The sequence below is a fragment of the Spermophilus citellus genome (genome assembly GCF_964194105.1).
Source record: "Spermophilus citellus genome assembly, chromosome: 5".
Lineage (NCBI taxonomy): Eukaryota > Metazoa > Chordata > Mammalia > Rodentia > Sciuridae > Spermophilus > Spermophilus citellus.
The window spans coordinates 115,867,563-115,887,593 of NC_138186.1; the positions used below are offsets into that span (position 1 = coordinate 115,867,563).

Genomic DNA, 20,031 nt, shown 5'->3' on the forward strand with positions numbered 1-20,031 from the left:
CGCCGCCGGGAGGGGCCCGCATGCTGGAGGGCCAGACGCCCGGGGGCGGGAGCTTCCGGTTTCCTGGTGCCTGTTTGGACCGGGCGCGGGGGTCGCTGGGCGCCGGAAACGGTCTGAGTGTTCCTGGAGGTATGGGGGCAAAAGTTAAACCGCAAGGTAGGGGCGGTAGGACCGCAAATGTAAACAAAACTTATCCAACCATGAGCTAACATTCCCACCGCTCCACAGTGAACCCCTGAAAATGCCTCTCTAGGTAGTTTTTAATGCCTCAGATAGTCTGGCCATGAGCCTGAGTTTCACCAGACCTGTGGTTAGATTGATAAACCGAAGGCAGTAAAAAGGGGGAATAGAGTTTTTGAAAACTAGCAGAAGCAAAGCACTAACGTCAAACCGGCTATATGTCTGCTCTCTAAAAATAAGATCGTGAACAGGCTGAAAGCTGCCTCGAGGATCCTTCTGGGTAACTGGCACTCTTTCGTTTCCCAGGAAGTCTCGTAAATTTTGAAAGAAGTGGTATATGTGTCTGCTACCATTGATATTTAGTTAAATAAGCCTTCATAAGAAAATGGAAAAAAGATCCTAAAATGCAAGTTGTGAACGTTGAGATAGGATACATTTCAATCTCTACCTCAATAGTTCTTCTCTCAATGATTTCAACATTTTAAAAATAACAAACTTCAGTAACTCTGATCACTTTTATCTGTCCCTTAAGCAGAAAAAAAATTTCATAATAGCTATTTTTTTCTGGTGCTGGAGTTTGAACCCAGGGGTGCTCTACCACTAAGCTACATCCCTAGATCCTTTTTATTTCTTATTTTTTGAGACATATGTTGCCCAGGCTGGCCTTGAATTTGTCCTTTTCCTACCTCAGCTTTCCCAGTTTCTGGGATTGCAGGCATATGCCATTGCACCCAGCTATAGCAACCTTCTTGATAACACTAAGAAATGTTGGAATAAGAAAAAATTATTTAGGGGTTGAAGTTGTAGCTCCGAGGTAGAGCACTTGCCTTGCATGTGTGAGGCATTGGGTTCTATTCTCAGCACCGCATATAAATAAATAAATAAAGATCAGAGCTGGGGATATAGCTCATTTGGAGAGCGCTTGCGTCTCATGCAAGGCCCTGGGTTCAATCCCCAGCATCACACACACACAATTACTTAAGCATGATGTAGATTATTTTCCAGAAAACTTAACAATTATTTGTTTGAAAAAGACCTTCTGGTGTTCGAATTCTAGGTACTGGATATAAAAAGGTAAATAAGTCAATTACAATCTAGTATATAATCTCTCTTGGAGAATGAAAAATAAATTGATGAGTAATATACCTACCAGTATGCTTGGTGCTCTGAAGAAAGTAAAACTGGATAATGTGATAGTGACTGAGACAAACTTATAGGTAGCGAGGTCCGAGAAACCATCTGAGTACATCTGTCTTTCAAGAAGGAAGAGTAATGAGAGAGTAAGTATGTGCTTGGGCTGTCTCCTGATGCAAGAGACCAGTTGGGAACTTAACTGGTATGATTACAGCAGTGAGCTGAAGTGTGTATAAAAGACTCTTTGAGGGCTGGGGCTGCAGCTCAGTGTAGAGTGCCTGCCTTGCACATGTGAGGTACTTGGTTCCATCCTCAGCACCACATAAAAATAAATAAATATTGTGTCTCTACAACTAGAAAAGAAATATTTTTTAAAAAATTTTAAAAAGACTCTCTGAAGTGAAGTATATGTGATCTAAGAGACCAGGAACCACCACATTGTGTTGTCATTGGTGGATGTATACTCATAGAAAGCTAGTGTCTGGTTCTTTGAAGGCCCCTCTGGGCAGTATTGGCCAGCAGCAAGTATCTGCTGTGGAAAAACAACTGCAAAGGACTGCCAAAAGATAAGCTACTAGAATTAACAAGAGAATGTAGTAGCTGGATGAAAATAACAAATTAATAGCTTTCCTTTGTCTAGGCAATGTCTAATTGGGATAGAGAAGGAAATTATCAAAAGCCAAGAAAAAAATACATATATCCTATTCACAACAGCAACCAAAAGTACAATATCTAGGAAGGAAGGCACAGAATCTATCAAAACACAACTGAAATTTTATTAAAGACATAAACTAGCTGGGCACAATGGTTCACACCTGTAGTTCCAGCAATTTGACAGGGTATGAGGCAGGAAGATCACTTGAGCTCAGGAGTTGGAGACCATCCTGAGGAACTCAGTGAGATCCTGTCTCAAAAAAAAAAAAAAAAAAAAAATCTATAGGGCTGGGGTTGTGGCTCAGCGGTAGAGTGCTCACCTAGAGTGCAAGGGCCTGGGTTCTATCCTCAGCACCACATAAAAATAAATAAAATAAAGGCATTGTGTCCAACTACAACTAAAAAATAAATATTTTAAAAAATCTACACAAAAAAGTTCATGTTCTGGTTAGGGAGGCATAACAAAAAATGTCATCCCATCCTAAATCAATTAGAATCACAATATGATTGGTGATACCCTCCCCTTTGCCCAAGACAGGTGGATGGCCCTGGATAACACCTTTTAAAAGTTTGTATATTGAAGAAAATAAGATAATAGAAGTTTTTTAATGAATGGAAACTTGTTTTACTAATTAGTATAACTTACTAAAAAGCTACTATAAACCAAAGTATGGTATGGGCTCATTATAAAATACAGAAACAAATCACAACAAAGAACATGATATTTAACAAAAGTAGTATTTCAATTAATTGGGAAAATGATGCTGGCACAGGTGAATATCCAGGGGCAGCACAGAGCTAATCCCCTATGTTATACCATATATGAAAAAATTCCAGATAGAATTAAAGAAAATTTAAGAGAAAGTTGTATTATCTTGAGCTAAGGAAGTGTTTCCTAAACGGTGTTGGAAACAAGCTATAAAGTCATTTAAGTACATACATTTTTAAAGAAAAAAAACTATATAGACAAAGGCATTATATAGTAAAAGTGAGAAATTCATATACAATATGTAAGATAGTAAAGCCTGATATTTAAAAAAATCCCTATCTGGGCATGGTGGTGCTCACCTGTAGTTCCAACTACTCAGGAGACTGAGGCAGGAGGAGCACTTGAACCCAGGAGTTAGAGACAAACCAAGGCAACATAGGGAGACTGTCTCAAAAAATAAATTAGATAAACCCTATTATGCTCAGACTTAATAATTAAGTACATACACACTAAAACAAATATCAGATTGGCAAAATATCCAAATGGTTAGAAACATGCAGTGTTTGAATACAGGAGTTATGACATATTTTGGGGAAATAATTTGATAATTTTTATTAAAATTTAGAATATTTACTATCAAAAGGAAAGAAAACTTGTTAATTTGGGAAAATAAATATTTAGAATACTTTGACCCCAAATTCCAACTCTCTCTGTAAGAACTCATGATAGAAGCCAGGTGTTGTGGTGCATACCTTTAATCCCAGCTACTCCAGAGAGTGAGGCAGGAACATCAGAAATTTGAGGCCAGCTGGTTCAGTGTTGCACATGTGTAATCCCAGGAGCCAAGGAGGCGAGGCAGGAGGATCAGAAGTACAAAGCCAGCCTCAGCAAAAGTGAGATGCTAAGCAACTTAGTGAGACCCAAAATAGCACTGGGGATGTGGCTCAGTGGTTGAGTGCCCCTGAGTTCAATCCTCGGTAACACCCCCCAGCCCCCTCAACAAAAAAGTAAGTTCATGGCTAGTGAGATCCTGCCTCAAACAATAAAAAGGGCTGGAATGTAGCTCAGTGACAGAGCACTTGCCTAGCATGTGCAAAGCCCTGAGTTCAGTCCCCAGTGTTAAGAAAAAAAAAAAAAAAAGAAAGAAAAACTATGCTAAATAAGGAAATAAATGCAGAAAAGTGCTTTGCATCTTTGTAATGGCTAAATCTGGAAACAGATTGAAGGCTCATCAATAAAACATGTTTGGGGCTGGGGTTGTGGGTCAGTGATAGAGCAGTTGCCTAGCATCATGAGACACTGGGTTCCATCCCCAGCACCACATAAAAATTTAAAAAATAAAGGAATTGTGTCCGTCTACAACTAAAAAAAATTTTTTAATAAGAAAATGTTTGAATTATAGTATAGTCAAACAGTAGTAAATGATATAATCAAGCAAATAAGTTAGTTCTGGGTTTATTTAGCAGAATATTAGAATCTCTTTTTTATAATTGGAATTGGAAGAGAATTATCCATATTAGTAAATGAAGATTACAAAATATTCTATCAACCATGATCCTTTTGTAGTGTGTGGCTGAGTGCTGTGTTGCTTTCCTGACACTCTGGAGACCTTGGGTTCTACTCCCAACACCACACAAACACAAGAAAAGGAATGAGCAGGGGATGTAGCTCAGTGATAGAGCTCTTTTCTACTGTGCCTGAGGCCCTCAGTTTGATCCCCAGTACTGTCAAAAAAAAAAAGCCATGCTCTCATTTGGGTAAACAAAACCCTGTCAATGTATATATGTCCATTTATATTCATACTTTTGTGTGTATGTGTGTGTGTGTGTGTGTGTGTGTGTGTGTGGTGCTGGGGATTGAGCCCAGGGCTTATGTATCTGAGGCAAGTACTCTACATTCTAATTCATAAAAATTCGAATTTTGAAATATTTATAAATTAGCAAAATGCAGCTGATTTTACTGTCTTTTATGCAGCACTCGGAGATTTATAATGTAACATGCATTTCTTTAAAAAGTTAACATAAAGATATTAAACAGTCAACTCAGAAAGCTAGGAAAAGAGCACGGAAGAAACAAATATGGAAGAAGGGCATAATAAAGATGTTGAAAAAAAGCAAGCAAGGAATTAAATAAAAACCAACAGAGATGATCAAAACTAAAATCTGGTTCTTTGAGAAACTGAGTCATTTAGATAAAATCTGCAAAGGCTGACCATGTAGAATAATCAGAAGGAATGAAACACCATCACCAAAAAAGGGCTCTAACTACAAGAGAGGAATGAATGATCATGCTGTTACAGAACCAAGGTCACGTTCGGTACCCATTCACAGGGACCCTACAGGCTGACTGTACTTTCCTAGTGAGCCCTGCTTTCTGTATCCGTGTCCTTTTGGGTCTGCTCACTATTTCCATAACTTCCACTTCCTTCTGCACATCCTTAGAAACCTTACCTGTTCACCCCTCTAATCTCGAAACCTTTTTCTTTCTTTTTGGTTCTCCTAAACAAAAAGCCAACTCGACCTCCTTTGAACCACTTCTGCTACATCTTCTATCTTTACTTCGCAATATGCACAGGAAAGCATTGCTCTGGGAAGGAAAAGGGTAAATCTCTAAGAGAAAAAAATATCAGTGAAGATCTACAAATATTCTTTATCTTTTGTGTTTGTACATGTAGATAATTCATTAATGATAAAAAACACAGTCATTTAGGGGCTGTATCTCAGCCCCTAATGAGGGTAAAATATGATTTATATATTCATACATATTTGAATGTGCATGAAGAATAGTGTAAAAGGATATATACCAGGTTGATGAGCATCTTCTAAAGGATGGGCTAAAATGTTGCAGATAATACTAATCAAGTTTGTTTTTGTAAATGGTCTAATTCTAGAAAAATAATTTGTCAGTGGGATAGTATTACTGTGGGCACCCCAACATGAGTATCACTTGAGGAATGTTTTAGATTATCATTATTTGGTGTGTCTTTTCATTATGATTATCAATACCTCTTTCTTCTGAGCTCACTGACCAGTCAATTGATAGTAATTTAATTTCCCACAAATACTTTTTATAGGCAGAAGGAGGTGCTGCCTGATGAAAGAATTTATATTTTCTATTTTGGGGTGCTGGGAATTATAATTTTCATTTTAATGACTCTTTTCAGGATCTGTTTTAACAACCCATAACTTGGGAGCTTGATTCTATGTATCACTACCCCAAATCTAATCACCTCTAAAGAAAACCACAAAACCAAGTCAGCTGGACTCCAAAGAGTCCTACTCTGGAATTTTGACAAATCTAGAAACCTGTCGACTTCTCACGGGCCAGCTTAGGCTCTTTTATATCATTTTTCCAATTCAAAACATCTTAATTATCACACCCTGACCCACTTCCTAAAATCCTATTCCCAGGTATTGAGCATTCCTGATGAAAATGCCAAATGAACTGGCACCTAAGCAAATTTATGGTTTCTGACTTCAGTTGACCCTTTAATACACCTCAGAAATCCCTTATTTTTTCCTGTTTTCACATTTCAAACTCCTCTTCTATACTCTCAGCAGGTAACCATCATTTTTGCTGCATAAAGTAAAAGCCATGAAATTCAGTATACTCCACACTACCAGCAAAAGGCTATTTACAATAAGAGTTATTCCCAGAACTCCATTTCTGGTTTTTGAGAATCTGTCATATTCAACTGTGGTTTTGAGGAAAATTATAAGCACTGTGTTATGATAGCTAAGTTTATTACTATTGTTATTTGTTGTGCTGTGAATTTATAGATTTTTTTTTTTTTTGTGGTGCTGGAGATTGAACCACCCAGGACTTACACATGCAAGGCAAGCACTCTATCAACTGTGCTACATCCACAGCCACTGTGCTAAGGATTAAAATCAGGACTTCATACATACTAAATACTACTTACTGCTGAGCCACATCCCCAGCCTAGTTTGTTAGTTTTATTTATTATTTATTGAGGGAGGTGAATTGAACTCAGAGACACTCTATCACTGGGCTATACCTCCGGATCTTTTTTTTTTTTTCCTTTTTCTTTTCTTTTTTTTTTTTTTTTTTTTTTTTCTGGTACTGGGATTGAACCTGGGGCACTTTGCCACTGAGCTACATCCCCACTCCATTTTATTTTTTTATTTAGAGATAGAGTCTTGGTAAGTTGCTTACACTAAATTGCCGAGGCTGGTCTCAAACTTGCAATCCTTCAGGCTCAGCCTCCTGCATCACTGAGATTATAGGTCTGAGCCACCTCACCTAGTAACTCCCAGCTCTTTTTTATTTTTCATTTTGAGACAAGGTCTCACTAAGTTAGTTGCCCAGGCTTGTCTTACACTTTTTTTTTTTTTTTTTAAAGAGAGAGGGGGAGAGAGAGAGAGAGAGAGAATTTTTAATATTTATTTTTTCAGTTATTGGCGGACACAACATCTTTGTTTGTATGTGGTGCTGAGGATCGAACCCGGGCCGCATGCATGCCAGGCAAGTGCGCTACCGCTTGAGCCACATCCCCAGCCCCTTGTCTTACACTTTTTATCCGCTGAACTCCAGGCCAGCCTGGACAACTTTGCAAGATCCTTTCTCAAAATAAAATAAAAAGAGCTGGGATTGTAGCTCAGTGGTAGAGCACCTCTGGGTTTGATCCCTAGTACCACAAAACAGACACACAAACAAAAACTTTGATCCTCCTGCCTCAGTTCCTGAAGTAACTAGGATTACAGGCATGGCCCTCCATGCCAGACACAGTTTGTTAATTAATTAATTTATTGATTTCAGTATTGAGGATTAAACTCAGGGACACTTTACCACTGATCTATATGCCCAGCCCTGTTTTTTGTTTGTTTTGTTTTAATTTTGACACAGTGTCTCACTAAATTGCTGAGGCTGTTCTTAACAGCCTCATTTTTGGGGGGTGGGGGTGGGAGGAGTTGCTGGGGATTGAACCCAGGGGCTCTTAACCACTGAGCCACAATCTCAGCCCTTTTTATTTTTTATTTTGAGACACGGTCTCACTAAATTGCTTAGGGCCTTGCTGAATTGCTGAAGCTAGCTTTGAACTTGCAATCCTCCCGCCTCAGCCTCCAAAGCCACTGAGATTATAGTGTGTTTCACCACACCCAACTCAGTTTGTTAATTTAAAATTTTGATTTGTTTTTTTTTTTTTTCAGTACTGGGGATGGATCTCAGGGGTGCTTTAACACTGAGCTACATCCTCAGCCCTTTTATTTTTTAATTTGAGGCAGGGCCTTTCTTGTGATCCTCCTGCATCAGCCTTCTTGGTATTACAGGTATGTGCCACCTCACCTGGCTCAGATTGTTAAATTTTAAAGTATTTACATGACTTAAAATTCAAAATGTATATTATGGCATTCATTAAAAAATCTGCCTTTAATCCCTTGCTATCTCCAGCCATCTTCTAATTTCCTTTTCTGTTAATAGCAGTATTCCTAGTTTCTTATCTTTGTATCCTTCTAGAAATATTCTAGCAGGTACAATATATGTGTACATATATTTAACATGTATTTGTATATGTATATATATCCATCCATACACACATATATAACAAATGGTACCATAGGACCCACAGTACTTTTGTACCTTGCCTTCTTTAATGATATAAATAGATACATAGATATTTAGGTCAACAGATGAATAGTTTACATTTGTACAGTATCAAAGTATTCCATTATGATGTGACATGTTTAATTTGTACTCTACTGTCAGATATATATGGTAATATTAGTCTTTCACTATGATAGTGTTAAATGAATAACCTTGACTATGCCAGTCATAGCACACAAATGGAAATATATTTGCAGGATAAATTCTTATAAATGGAATTACTAGGTCAGAACATATACACATTTATAATTTTGAGGATATTGCAAAATTTCCTTTTGTGCAGGTTTTACTGATTGACACTCTGTTTAACATTGTATGGAAATGCATGTGGGTCTGTGGCTTCATTTCACAATGTGTTATAAATTTTTTATTTTACTAATCTGAAAAGTATCCTTTTTTTTTTTTTCCTGGTACAGGGGATTGGAACCACAGGCACTCTACCACTGGGTTATATCCTTAGTCCTTTTTATTTTTTATTTTGGAACAGGGTTTTACCAAGTTGCTGAGACTTGAATTTGGAATCCACTTTCCTTAGCCTCCTGAATTGCTGAGATTACAGGCACGCACAACCACATTGCCTAATAAACTATCCTTATTTGTATTTTTCTTATTTTGAATACAACTGAGCATCTTTTCACATGTTTAGTAGCCATTCATGTTTCCTTTGTGTATGTGCATTTATCCTAATTGTTCAAATCCTTTGCCTATTTTTTTTCAGATTGTTGTTCATTTGTCCTTCCTTCCTTCCTTCCTTCCTTCCTTCTCTGGTACTGGGGATTGAACCCAGGGGTTCTCTACCACTGAGCCACATCCCCAACCTTTTTATTTTTTGAGATAGGGTCTCACTAAGTCCTCAAGGCTGGCCTTGAACTTGTGATCCTCCTGCCTCAGTCTCCTGAGTAGCTAAAATAAATATTACAGGAATGTGCCACTGCACCTGGAAATCCTTTAACAGCTTCTGAATTATTAAAATGGTAAGAAAGAGGGGCTGGGGATGTGGCTCAAGCGGTAGCGCGCTCGCCTGGCATGTGTGTGGCCCGGGTTCGATCCTCAGCACCACATACAAACAAAGATGTTGTGTCCGCCGAGAACTAAAACAAATAAATAAATAAATAAACTCTCTCTCTCTCTCTCTCTCTCTCTCTCTCTCTCTCTCTCTCTCCCCCTTTCCTCTCTTTAAAATAAAATAAAATAAAATAAAATAAAATGGTAAGAAAGACCTTTATTCAAGATTATTGCAGGGGCTGAGGATGTGGGTCAAGTGGTAGTGTGCTGGCCTGGCATGCGCGAGGCACTGGGTTCAATCCTCAGCACCACATAAAAATAAATATATTGTGTTCACCTAAAACAAAAAAAATAAATATATTTTAAAAAAAGATTATTGCAGGGGCTGGGGTTGTGGCTCAGTGGTAGAGTGCTCACCTAGCACATGTGAGGCACTGTGTTTAATCCTCAGCACCACATAAAAATGAAATAAAGATATTGTGTCTACCTACAACTAAAAAATAAATATTAAAAAAAGATCATTGCAATAGGGGTCATAAATATTACAATCAGAGGGAGAGAATGGGCTCATGATATAAATACGGCAAAGACAAATGGGGATTTATAGCCAAGGAACAGGGTGAGGGGATCAGTGGATGGAAAATTACTAACAGGAATCATCAAGGTATGAGGATTCTTGCTAAACCGACCTAACAGGATTATTGCTAAAGGCAGGCCAAGGACTTAGACAAAACAGATGGGAGATGAACAATTTTATCAGATATCAAGGGTGAGGGTTCTTTCTAAACTGATTTAGTTAGATTCTTGCTGTTACTGGACTCAGCAAAGATGAACATGGAAAGCCAAAATAAAGATGTAGAGAAGAAAGCTCAAAGTTAACTAAACTTTGGTCAAGGAGAGGCTCTCGGTAGTGTCGCGGCTGTGAAAACTATATCCCCAAACCCAAAATATGGTGAACCATAGGAGCAATCTCAAAGTTTCTCTCTGACTACCTCACCCTACTGTCTTGTCTTTCTGTCTCCCTTTTTTGTTTCCTTTGTGGGGGGCAGGTATTGAACCACTGACCTACATTTCCAGCCCTTTTAAATTTTTTTTTTTTTTTGGACTGAGGATTGAACTAAGGGACACTTAACCACTAAGTCACATCCCCAACCCTTTTTTGTATTTTATTTAGAGACAGGATCTCACTCATTTGCATAGCACCTCGCTAAATTGCTGAGGTTGGGTTTGAACTCTCAATCCTCCTGCCTCAGCCTGAGCCTCTGGGATTACAGGCATGCGCCACCACACATGGCTTAATTTTTAATTTGAAGATGGCCTCGCTAAATTGCTGAGGGCCTTGCTAAATTGCTGAGGCTTGCAATCCTCCTGCCTCAGCCTCCAGAGCCCCTGAGATTACAGGCATGGGTCACTGTGCCGGCTGTCCTATCTCTTACTATCTCCCAAAGCAAAAGGTTCCCCTGAACCCCTCTTCCCAGGAGGAATGCAGTTGTTGTCTCATTAACTAGGAAAGGTTAATCACCAGAGAAAAGGGACTAAAGGTCTCTAGTCTTCTGAGGCCAGCTTCCAGATGTTATCTGAAATATACCACAGATAACCTTTCCAGGGCTCATTGGTGCATGCCTGTAATCTCAGCTTCTTGGGAGGCTGAAGCAGGATTGTAAATTCAAGGCTAGCCTCCTCAATTTAGCGAAATCCAGTCTTAAAAAATAAAAAGTGCTGAGATGTTGTTCAATGGTAGAGCTTCAATTCCTGGCTTCAATTTCCAGTATCAGCAAAACAAAACAACACTCTTGAACAAGATTGAGTTTCCAAATTAGTGAACATACTAATGTGCTGGCTGGGAAAGATGTGCTCCTGGGGGGGGGGGGGGAACGTGAGCGCTCTTAAGAATCTCTTCAATTTGGCTATTCCTGAGTTATATCTTTTTTTTTTTTTTTTTTTTTTTTTTTGCTACCATGCAACAGAACTTTATTAACATTTTGGACAGGTTCAGCTATTACTGAAACTGGTAATTTCTAAACTCATATTGGGGCAAATGGCTATGTGCAGCATAATACTATCACTGCCCACCAAGAATGCAGACAGAAGAATTAACAGCCACCCCTCAGACGAAGGACCAGGTGCAGAGTGGACTCTTTCTGGATGTACTCAGAGAGAGTGCGGCCATCTTCCAGCTGCTTGCCTGCAAAGATGAGCTCTGCTTTCTTTTTCCTCCATCTTGGCCTTCACATTCTCAATGGTGTCACTGGGCTCCACTTCCAGGGTGATGGTCTTGCCATTCAGGTGTCACTAGGCTCCATTTCCAGGATGATGGTCTTGCCAGTCAGGTCTTCACAAAGATCTGCATTTTGACCAGGTCCAAAACTCTTAAGGCCAGTACCTGTTATCGAATGTGAAGAGGCTGCCAACCACCAGTCACCACGATTTAGCCGTAAAGCAGCACACCAACACTCCACAAAGACACTCGGTACTGAACCTGAGTTATATCTTTATTTATTATTTATTTTTAGTTATCATTGGACTTTATATATTTATATGTGGTGGTGAGAATCGAATCTAGTGCCTCACATATGCTAGGCAAGAGCTCTATCACCGAGCTACAACCCCAGCCATGTATTTTTTATAATAAATAGAAAATTTAAGTATTTTCCTGAGTTCTATGAGTCAAATTTTTGAATTTGAGGGGAAAGTTTATGAGACTTCCCAAATCTGTAGTCAGCTGTGTAGAACATCCCATTTTCCCATTTTCAATAGGCATCTGGGACTGACCCTTAACCTGTCAATCTGCCCTAATTCCCAATAGTCAATGTCAGAATTGAATTGAATTGTTAGATACTGTTACTGAAAGCTTGATCTCTGTTCCTAATGCCAATCTAATAATGAGGAAATGATTTAAGAAAAATGGAAAAAGAAGTTTTATAGCTTTGCAAGAAAGAAGAAACATAGGGGACTTCTGTCCCAGAGACTGTGGTTCTGCCTATCAAGGAACAGTTTTTTAAAAAGTTGAATCAAAGGCAATGTTTCACATGTTCTCTGTCCAGAGTTGTATACTTGTTAATTTGGGAGATAATAATTTCTTAAACTTTGTGGTGCTATCCTCACGTCTCAACTACTTAACTCCTGTGGTTGGTGTGTGCTCAAGCACAGATAACTTGCCAGGCGTGGTAGCGCATGCTTGTATCCCAGCAACTCTCCAGAGGCTGAGGCAGGAGGATTGCAAGTTCAAAGCCAGCCTCAGCAATTTAGCAAGGCCCTAAACAATTTAGTGAGACCCTGTCTCAAAACAAAAAACACTAGGGATGTGGCTCAGTGGTTAAGCACACCTATGTCCAGTCACTGGTACCTAATAATAATAATAAAGGACAGATAACCCTGCTTAGGATAGAGAAGAAAGGTAATCCTGTTTCCCCTGAGATTAGGGATGGGGAAGATTAGGGAGGAGGGAAAGAGGAAAAGAAACATGTCCATTTAAAAAATAAGTTGCAGAAGCGGCCCGGGAGCCGCTGTAGCTGGTGGACGCGTCCTGGGAGCTGGCAAACCCCACCCCGGACCTGCAGGCCCTATTCTGGGGCCGGCTGGAGGCCGTGGAGGTCAAGTGGAGTGTGCGCATGACGCTGTGTGCTGGGATTTGCAGCTATGAAGGGAGGGGTGGAATGTGCTCCATCCGTCTCAGTGAACCCCTTTTAAAGCTGAGACCAAGAAAGGATCTTGTAGAGACTCTCTTGCACGAGATGATACATGCCTATTTGTCACAAATAATGATAAAGACTGGGAAGGACATGGTCCAGAGTTTTGAAACATATGCATCGTATCAACAGCCTGACTGGAGCCAATATAACGGTGTACCACACTTTCCATGATGAGGTGGATGAGTATCGGCGACACTGGTGGCGCTGCAACGGGCCCTGTCAGCATAGACAGCCATATTTTGGCTACGTCAGACGCGCAACCAACAGGGCACCCTCTGCTCATGACTTCTGGTGGGCCGAGCACCAGAAAATCTGTGGAGGCACCTACATCAAAATCAAGGAGCCAGAGAACTACTCAAAAAAAAAAGGCAAAGGCAAGGCAAAGCCAGGAAAGCCACCAGTGCCAGCTGTGGAGAATGCAGATAAGCCCAGTAGAGGTGAGGCACAGCGGTTGGTCCCTTTCAGTGGGAAAGGCTATGTTCTTGGAAAGACAAGCAGTTCACCTGTGCCTGAGAAAGCCATTACCTCGAATTCCATCAATGAGACCAAAGATGTTTTTAATCAAGGCCATTCAGCAAACACCCTAAGGTCTGATTCCAGCATTGAAGTGAAATTTGAACAGAATGGTTTAAGTAAAAAATCATCTCATCTGGTCTCCCCTGTTGTCTGTACCAGTACCAGTCACCAAAGCATCCTGAGCAGCTACTTTCCCAGGGTCTCAGTTGCCAACCAGAAGGCTTTCAGAAGTGGGAGTGGATCTCCAATAGCAAGTGGGACCATTGGCGACATCACTAAACACTCTGTCTCTTCTGGCTCTCAGAGAAGGGTTCCAGCTTCTAAGATGCCCCTGAGAAATTCCTCCAGAGCGAAGACATCAGCATCTGCAGCTGTAGCCCGGGGTGGGGTTGGGTCCCAAGAGAGATCCCCAAGCAAACAGCCCAGGCTGGAAGACAAGACTGTTCTTGACAACTTTTTTATCAAGAAAGAGCAAATACAGAAAGGTGGCAGTGATGTGAAGAGTAGTTCACACCCTGCGGCTGCAAGTCAGAGTTCCAGCAGCTGCTGTGGTCAGAGCCAGCTGGTCAGCTGTCCAGTTTGTCAGGATGAAGTTCTGGAGTCGCAGATTAATGAGCACTTGGACTGGTGCCTTGAAGGTGATGGCATCGGAGTCAGAAGCTGAGAAGCTTCTGTAAAGGCGATGAGTCTCACTTGTTACGTGTGACCTTAGGGACCACCGCCAGCCGTGGGGGACTCTGGGTGACACCAAGCCTGTGGTTTAGCACAGTGTTCTGTTTTACTCTAGGTGGAGGTCTAAAGCTGGGCTCGGGAGTGCATGCCTGTAGTCCCACTACCGAGAGCTGAGGTGGAAGGTAGCTGTGAGTTTATGAGTTTGAGACCAATCTTGGTGACATGGTGAGACCACGGTCTCAAAAAAAAAGTTTACATCTTAAGGTGCTGGGTTTACTCCTGCCTTACCTACATTGTGGTCCAGAGTTTGTTCTGCCTATGCAGTTTTAGATATTTTTGTTCTTTCTTGCTCTTGAAGGCTTTAAAATCTATTAATCTTTATTTATATGTTTTTCTCAAAATATCTGTCTCAGGAATGCTGTCGGGTTTTGGTTAAGTTAAAACTCACTTCCATAGCACCAGATGTGCCAAAATCTGGATGACGTAAAGGTACAGAGTTGAGTCATTATAGGGTGCTCAAGTTTAGGGTTTTTATTTTTTTAATTTTTTTTTAAAGTGTTTTAGGTGGACACCATGTCTTTATTTTACATTTATGTGGTGCTGAGGATCGAACCCAGGGCCTCATGCATGCCAGGCGAATGCTCTACCACTAAGCCACACCCCCAGCCCTCAAGTTTAGGGTTTTTAAACAACAGGATATAAATTTTTGATATTTTATAAAGAATCTATCTGTTACAGCTTTACTAAAAGATAGCAGATTGGTTAGATAAGGAATATTATAAAATAAATTTATTTTGGAATATTACTAGTTATTTGGAATATTACTAGTTTTATATTGAGTTTAGCTTCTCAGAATTTAGTAAAGGGAGTGGCTAAACTCAGGCTGGGCAGTAGCTGGTCCATGTGGATGCCAGTGTTTAGAACCATCATAACAAAAAGGGTGCCATTGGTGCACTTGGTTTGTTCCTTTTGCAGAGGCTCTCTTTCTGTTCCTGCTGCGGTGCAGACAGCTTCTGTGTCAGTTGCGTTTGTCTCGCAGGATACCTCTGCTATCAACATTCACTTGGCCTCAGAGGTTCACTTTTCTTGGTTCTGAACTCTGGTGGTGTGATTTGTTCCTGGTCAGGTTCCAAGAGTCTTGCGGGCCAATCCAGGTGACATTTACATAGAATTCACCAGTTCACCATTCCCATCACCACCAGAGGCTGCTTCTCGTGGTGCCGCCTGCTCCCCAGGCAGCACCCACCACCTTCACTGTCCTCAAAGGTCACCACTGTTTCCACATTAGGTTAGCTCAGCCTGTTTCTGAAATTGATGAAGAAGTGGTGGTATTGCTAAGTGTGGGGCTCCTCCTCACTGCTCCCGAGTGTATGCAGGTTTCCATCCACTCCAGCATTAGTAGGATTCTCAGTTTGGAGCCATTGTGAATGGTGCTGCTGAACACACTCCTGCTCCTGTTAGTGTGCACATGGTCGTGTGGCTCTGGGAAACACTGTTGGGGTGCACTCCTCCAGCAGTGCAGGAAAGCTCTTAACTGGTTTTAACTCTTAACTGGTTTTGGCCTGCCCAAGTGTTCATATGTCTTAAAGCATGAAGTTAATCGGTATTTAATAAATATTTATAAATGGCAAAAAAAAAAAAATAAGTTGCAGTTGCAGAGCAGCAAGGTCTATATTCAAAGCATAAAGTGGACTACTGTTAAAATACCCAGACGCAATGTTGTGCATGTGTAATCCAAGCTATTTTGGAGCCTTAATTGGGAGGATTGCTCAAGCTAAGGAGTTTGGAATCAGCCTGGGCAACTAATAAGACCCCATCTCTTAAGCAAACAAACCAACCAAGCTGATGTCAAAAGAATCATAAATGCATATAATACAACTTTGGAGATGCCATTAATGTTGTTTGAGGTCCTTTGAGACTGGACCCATGAAAGGCCCTTCTTATTTTTTATTTTTGTGGTGCTGGTGGTCAAACCCATAACTTCACATATACTAAGCACATTCTTTACCACTAAGCTATACCCTGAACCTCAAGGTCCTTTTCATCTTGATTTATTCTAGTAGCATATCAGATAGTTGCCTTCTGTCAGTGCTAACCACTAGCCGGACACAGTGGCGCATGCCTATAATCCTAGCTTCTTGGGAGGGAGGCTGAGTCTGGAAGATCACAAGTTTGAAGCCAGCCTCAGCAACTTAGCAAGACTATCTCAAAATAAAAAATAAAAATGGGGGTGACTATGGATGTTGCTCAGTGGTAAATCACCCCTGGGTTCAATCCCTAGTAACACAAACACTAGAGTGACCTTTTATTTCCATTGTAAGGGAGAAATTAATACATCACATGGGTTGCTCTCTGTACCAAGAGTTTGCTATCTCTGGAAAGCAAATACTTTAGGTGAACACATCTTTACACTGATTTTTGTATATTTGTTCAGTTTTATTTAGAGAAGAGGCTAAATGTTGCTAGAAGCAGGAGTCAGAAAGACAAAGCCCTTTCATTTCCCTCTCAGCAAAATGAGCCTACTAGTAACTTGACCCTCACTCTTAGTAGGTGAGGGAGTTTAGTGACCATCTTTTTTCTTTTAATCATGCCCTTTGAGGGGTCTTATTCCCTACTCCAGGAGGCTTTATAAGTGACTATTCTAAAACATACACAAGTTCTCTGTTATATGTTTTGTGATTCAGTGACCTTTATATATTGATAAATCAAACAGTACACAGCTGATTTTATTTAACACCTTCTCTTGCTTTTTTTTATTTAACACCTTCTCTTGCTTTGTTTATTTAACACCTTCTCTTGCTTTTTTCAAAATTTTCTCCATCAATTATTCTTTTTAAAATCTTCTTCTTACTCTTAGTAGTAACCATGAGATTGTGCTTCTTAGATCTCTAACTACAGAAAGCATAATTAACTTATGGCCTCAGCTACTGTGCTCTGAAATTCATTACTGCATTGGCGCCAAAACTACACTCTGCACAGGCTGTTCTTAGCCAATGGCTAAACATATTAAGGAAAATAACACAAACCTATGTTTAGAAGAGAAGGGATTCCTCCAAGAGAGATGCTGGATCCAAAGTCTGGAAGAGTCAAAGGCAGCCATGACAATGAACAATTTCTGTCTCCAGTAGTATCAATTTCTTGGTACAAAAACTACCCCAGTGACACAGGATTCCTGTTGAGGTTGGGAGAACCCTTTCAGCATCAAAATGTGCCAAAAGCTTAGTCCTTGTCCCCAGTGCCAATCCAATAACGAGGACAAGGTTTTGAGAAAAAGGAAAAAGGTTTATTGCTTTGCTATCAAGGGAGAAACACAGAAGACTCCTGTCCCAAAGACTGTGATTTTGCCCATCAGCAGGAATAGGGGGTTTTTATAGAGGTGATTCCAAAAAAATGAGGTTAGGGAGGAGAGATCAGAAAGGAGAAGTTTAAGGAAAAGAAAATTGGGAAAAAAATAAGTTTCAAAGCCACAAGGGATATAGTCAAAGTATCAAGTGAACCCCTGTTACAATATAAAGTGAGTGATTTCAACCATGTAAAACCAAATTAGTATAAATCTAGATCAGGGTAGAAATAAAAAGATCCTCAGATACCAGACCTTTGGGAACCAAGCTTTTCTGTTCTCTCTCTGTTACTGGGGATTCAATCCAGGGGCACTTTAACCACTGAATTTATATCCCTCAACCTTTTTATTTTTTATTTTGAAACATGTCTTGCTAAATTGCTGAGGCTGACCTTGAACTTTCAATTCTCCTGACTCAGCCTCCTGACATGGTGGTATACACCACCATGCCCAGTCTATTTCTTTTCTCTCTTGCAGGCATTCTCTCTTTTTTTCTTCCTTCTCCTCCTCTTTCTCCCGCCCCCCACCCATATTGAACCCAGGGGCACTTAACTGCTGAGCTACATTCCAGGCTTTTTAAAAAAATATATTTATTTTTTAGTTTTATGTGAACACAAAACCTTTATTTTTGTGTGGTGCTAAGGATCGAACCCAGTGCCCCACGCATGCTAGGCGAGTGTTGTACCTCTGAGCTACAACACCAGCCCACATTTCTGGCTCTTTTTTTTTTTTTTTTTTTTTTTTTTTGAGACAGAGTTTCACTGGGTTGCTTAGGACCTCACTAAGTTGCTGAGTCTGGCCCTGAATTTTAGATCCTCCTGTTTCAGTCTCCTAAATTGCTGGGATTACAGGAACACCACTATGCCTGGCAGCCTGTTCTTTCTCTTGAGAAGGTGAATTACCAACTTTCTGAATAAAAAATCACAAATGTTTTGTAGAGTAATATTTCTCAAACAGAAAAATGCATACAAATCACCTTGAAAAATGCAGATTTTGATTCAGGAATTATGAAGCAAAGCCTGAGATTTTGCATTTCTAACAAGTTCTTGGGTAATGCTAATATTATCATCCCCAGACCTGAGTAGCCAGGATGTAGAGAATCTCAAGAATGGAAGATGTATTGTTATGCTCGAATTCGGGACCCTCAAAAGACCACCAGAGACCAAAATTGATGTAAGCAGCAAAGAGGTGTTTATTTCGAGCTAGCTCAGTCCTCCGTGCACACACAGTAACTGGTGATGCTGAGAGTCCAGGGTTTGCAGCAGTTTTCCACTCTTTGGGGAAGGCAGGGACTTCACATACATCATAGCATCTCTTAGCAAATCGATCACACACCACGGGAAAATCATAAAACAACTCTAAAACAGATTAGCACATTCACTGGAACAAGTTGGATAAGGGTGATTGGTTAGTCTAAGAGGGAGATTCATTTGAACTGATTGGTTTAAGCCACAAGGGGTGTACGAGCTAAACTACAATGGTTTCCCAACGTGTTATCAACCACCATAAACTACTGGGAGGGTCATCTGGCATCCCAGGTATTTTCCCTATCTCATGCTGATTGGTGGTTGCTAGGGGATTGCTATGGGTCCTCATCGAGCCTGACTGAGTCAGGGACACCTGGCGCAGCAGATCTCTCCCGTTATTTGTAGATAAACAACTCAATGGGCTGAGGGTGTGGCTCAAGCGGTGGCGCCACTCGCCTGGCATGCGTGTGGCCCGGGTTCGATCCTCAGTACCGCATACAAACAAGGATGTTGTGTCTGCCGAGAACTAAAAAATAAATATTAAAATTCTCTCTCTCTCCCTCTCTCACTCAGTCCTTTAAAAAAAAAAAAGATAACTCAGCAAGGTGGTGCCTAGGAGTGTTCTGTGGGTCTTTCCAAGGACAAGGGTCATGCCCCCCTCCTTGGACAGGCTTTGCTCTGAGGTAGAGGCTGGTTTCTCAGTATATGATTAATTGTCAAGGTGTGAAAGAAGGTCCCATTTCAGGACCAATGGAATCATGTGTTTTCTTTGAATAAATGTGTCCCCCTTAAGATTCTGGGACCCTTTTGGCTGTACATTTAACAAACATATATTAAGAAAACTATGTCAAATGCTGGAGTGGGGGTGCAGAGCATGAGGAGGAGGGAAGATGGTAAACAAGGTACCATTTTTCTTCTAGAATTCAGTTTAGTCATAGGGGCATAAAAAATGAACAAGCCTTGTCCTTAGAGTATGAAAAGAGCCACATGGCACAGTCTTGAGAGAAGGGTAGTAGGGGAAGAATTTCAGAAAGAAGCAATAATGAAAGGAAGACATGAAGTTGATGGGGGTTTTTGTTTTGTTCTGTTCTAGCAATTAATTAATTAATTTAGAGACAGGGTCTCGTTAATTTGCTTAAGGCCTTTTTGAGTTGCTGAGGCCTTGAACCTGCAATCCTCCTATCTCAGCCTCTCTAAATCCCTGGGATTATAGGTGATCTATAGTTTCAAAAGATCACTCTGACAGAAGTAAAATAG

At 40.5% G+C, this 20,031-nt stretch overlaps 1 pseudogene across 1 annotated transcript; it reads left to right on the forward strand.

Moving 5' to 3' along the window:
• Nucleotides 1–20: 20 nt before the first annotated feature.
• On the forward strand, nt 21–14,228 carry LOC308649463 (DNA-dependent metalloprotease SPRTN-like; annotated as a pseudogene). Its single transcript has 3 exons — nt 21–156; nt 11,667–11,777; nt 12,797–14,228. The product of its transcript is annotated as a DNA-dependent metalloprotease SPRTN-like (transcript).
• Nucleotides 14,229–20,031: the final 5,803 nt, after the last annotated feature.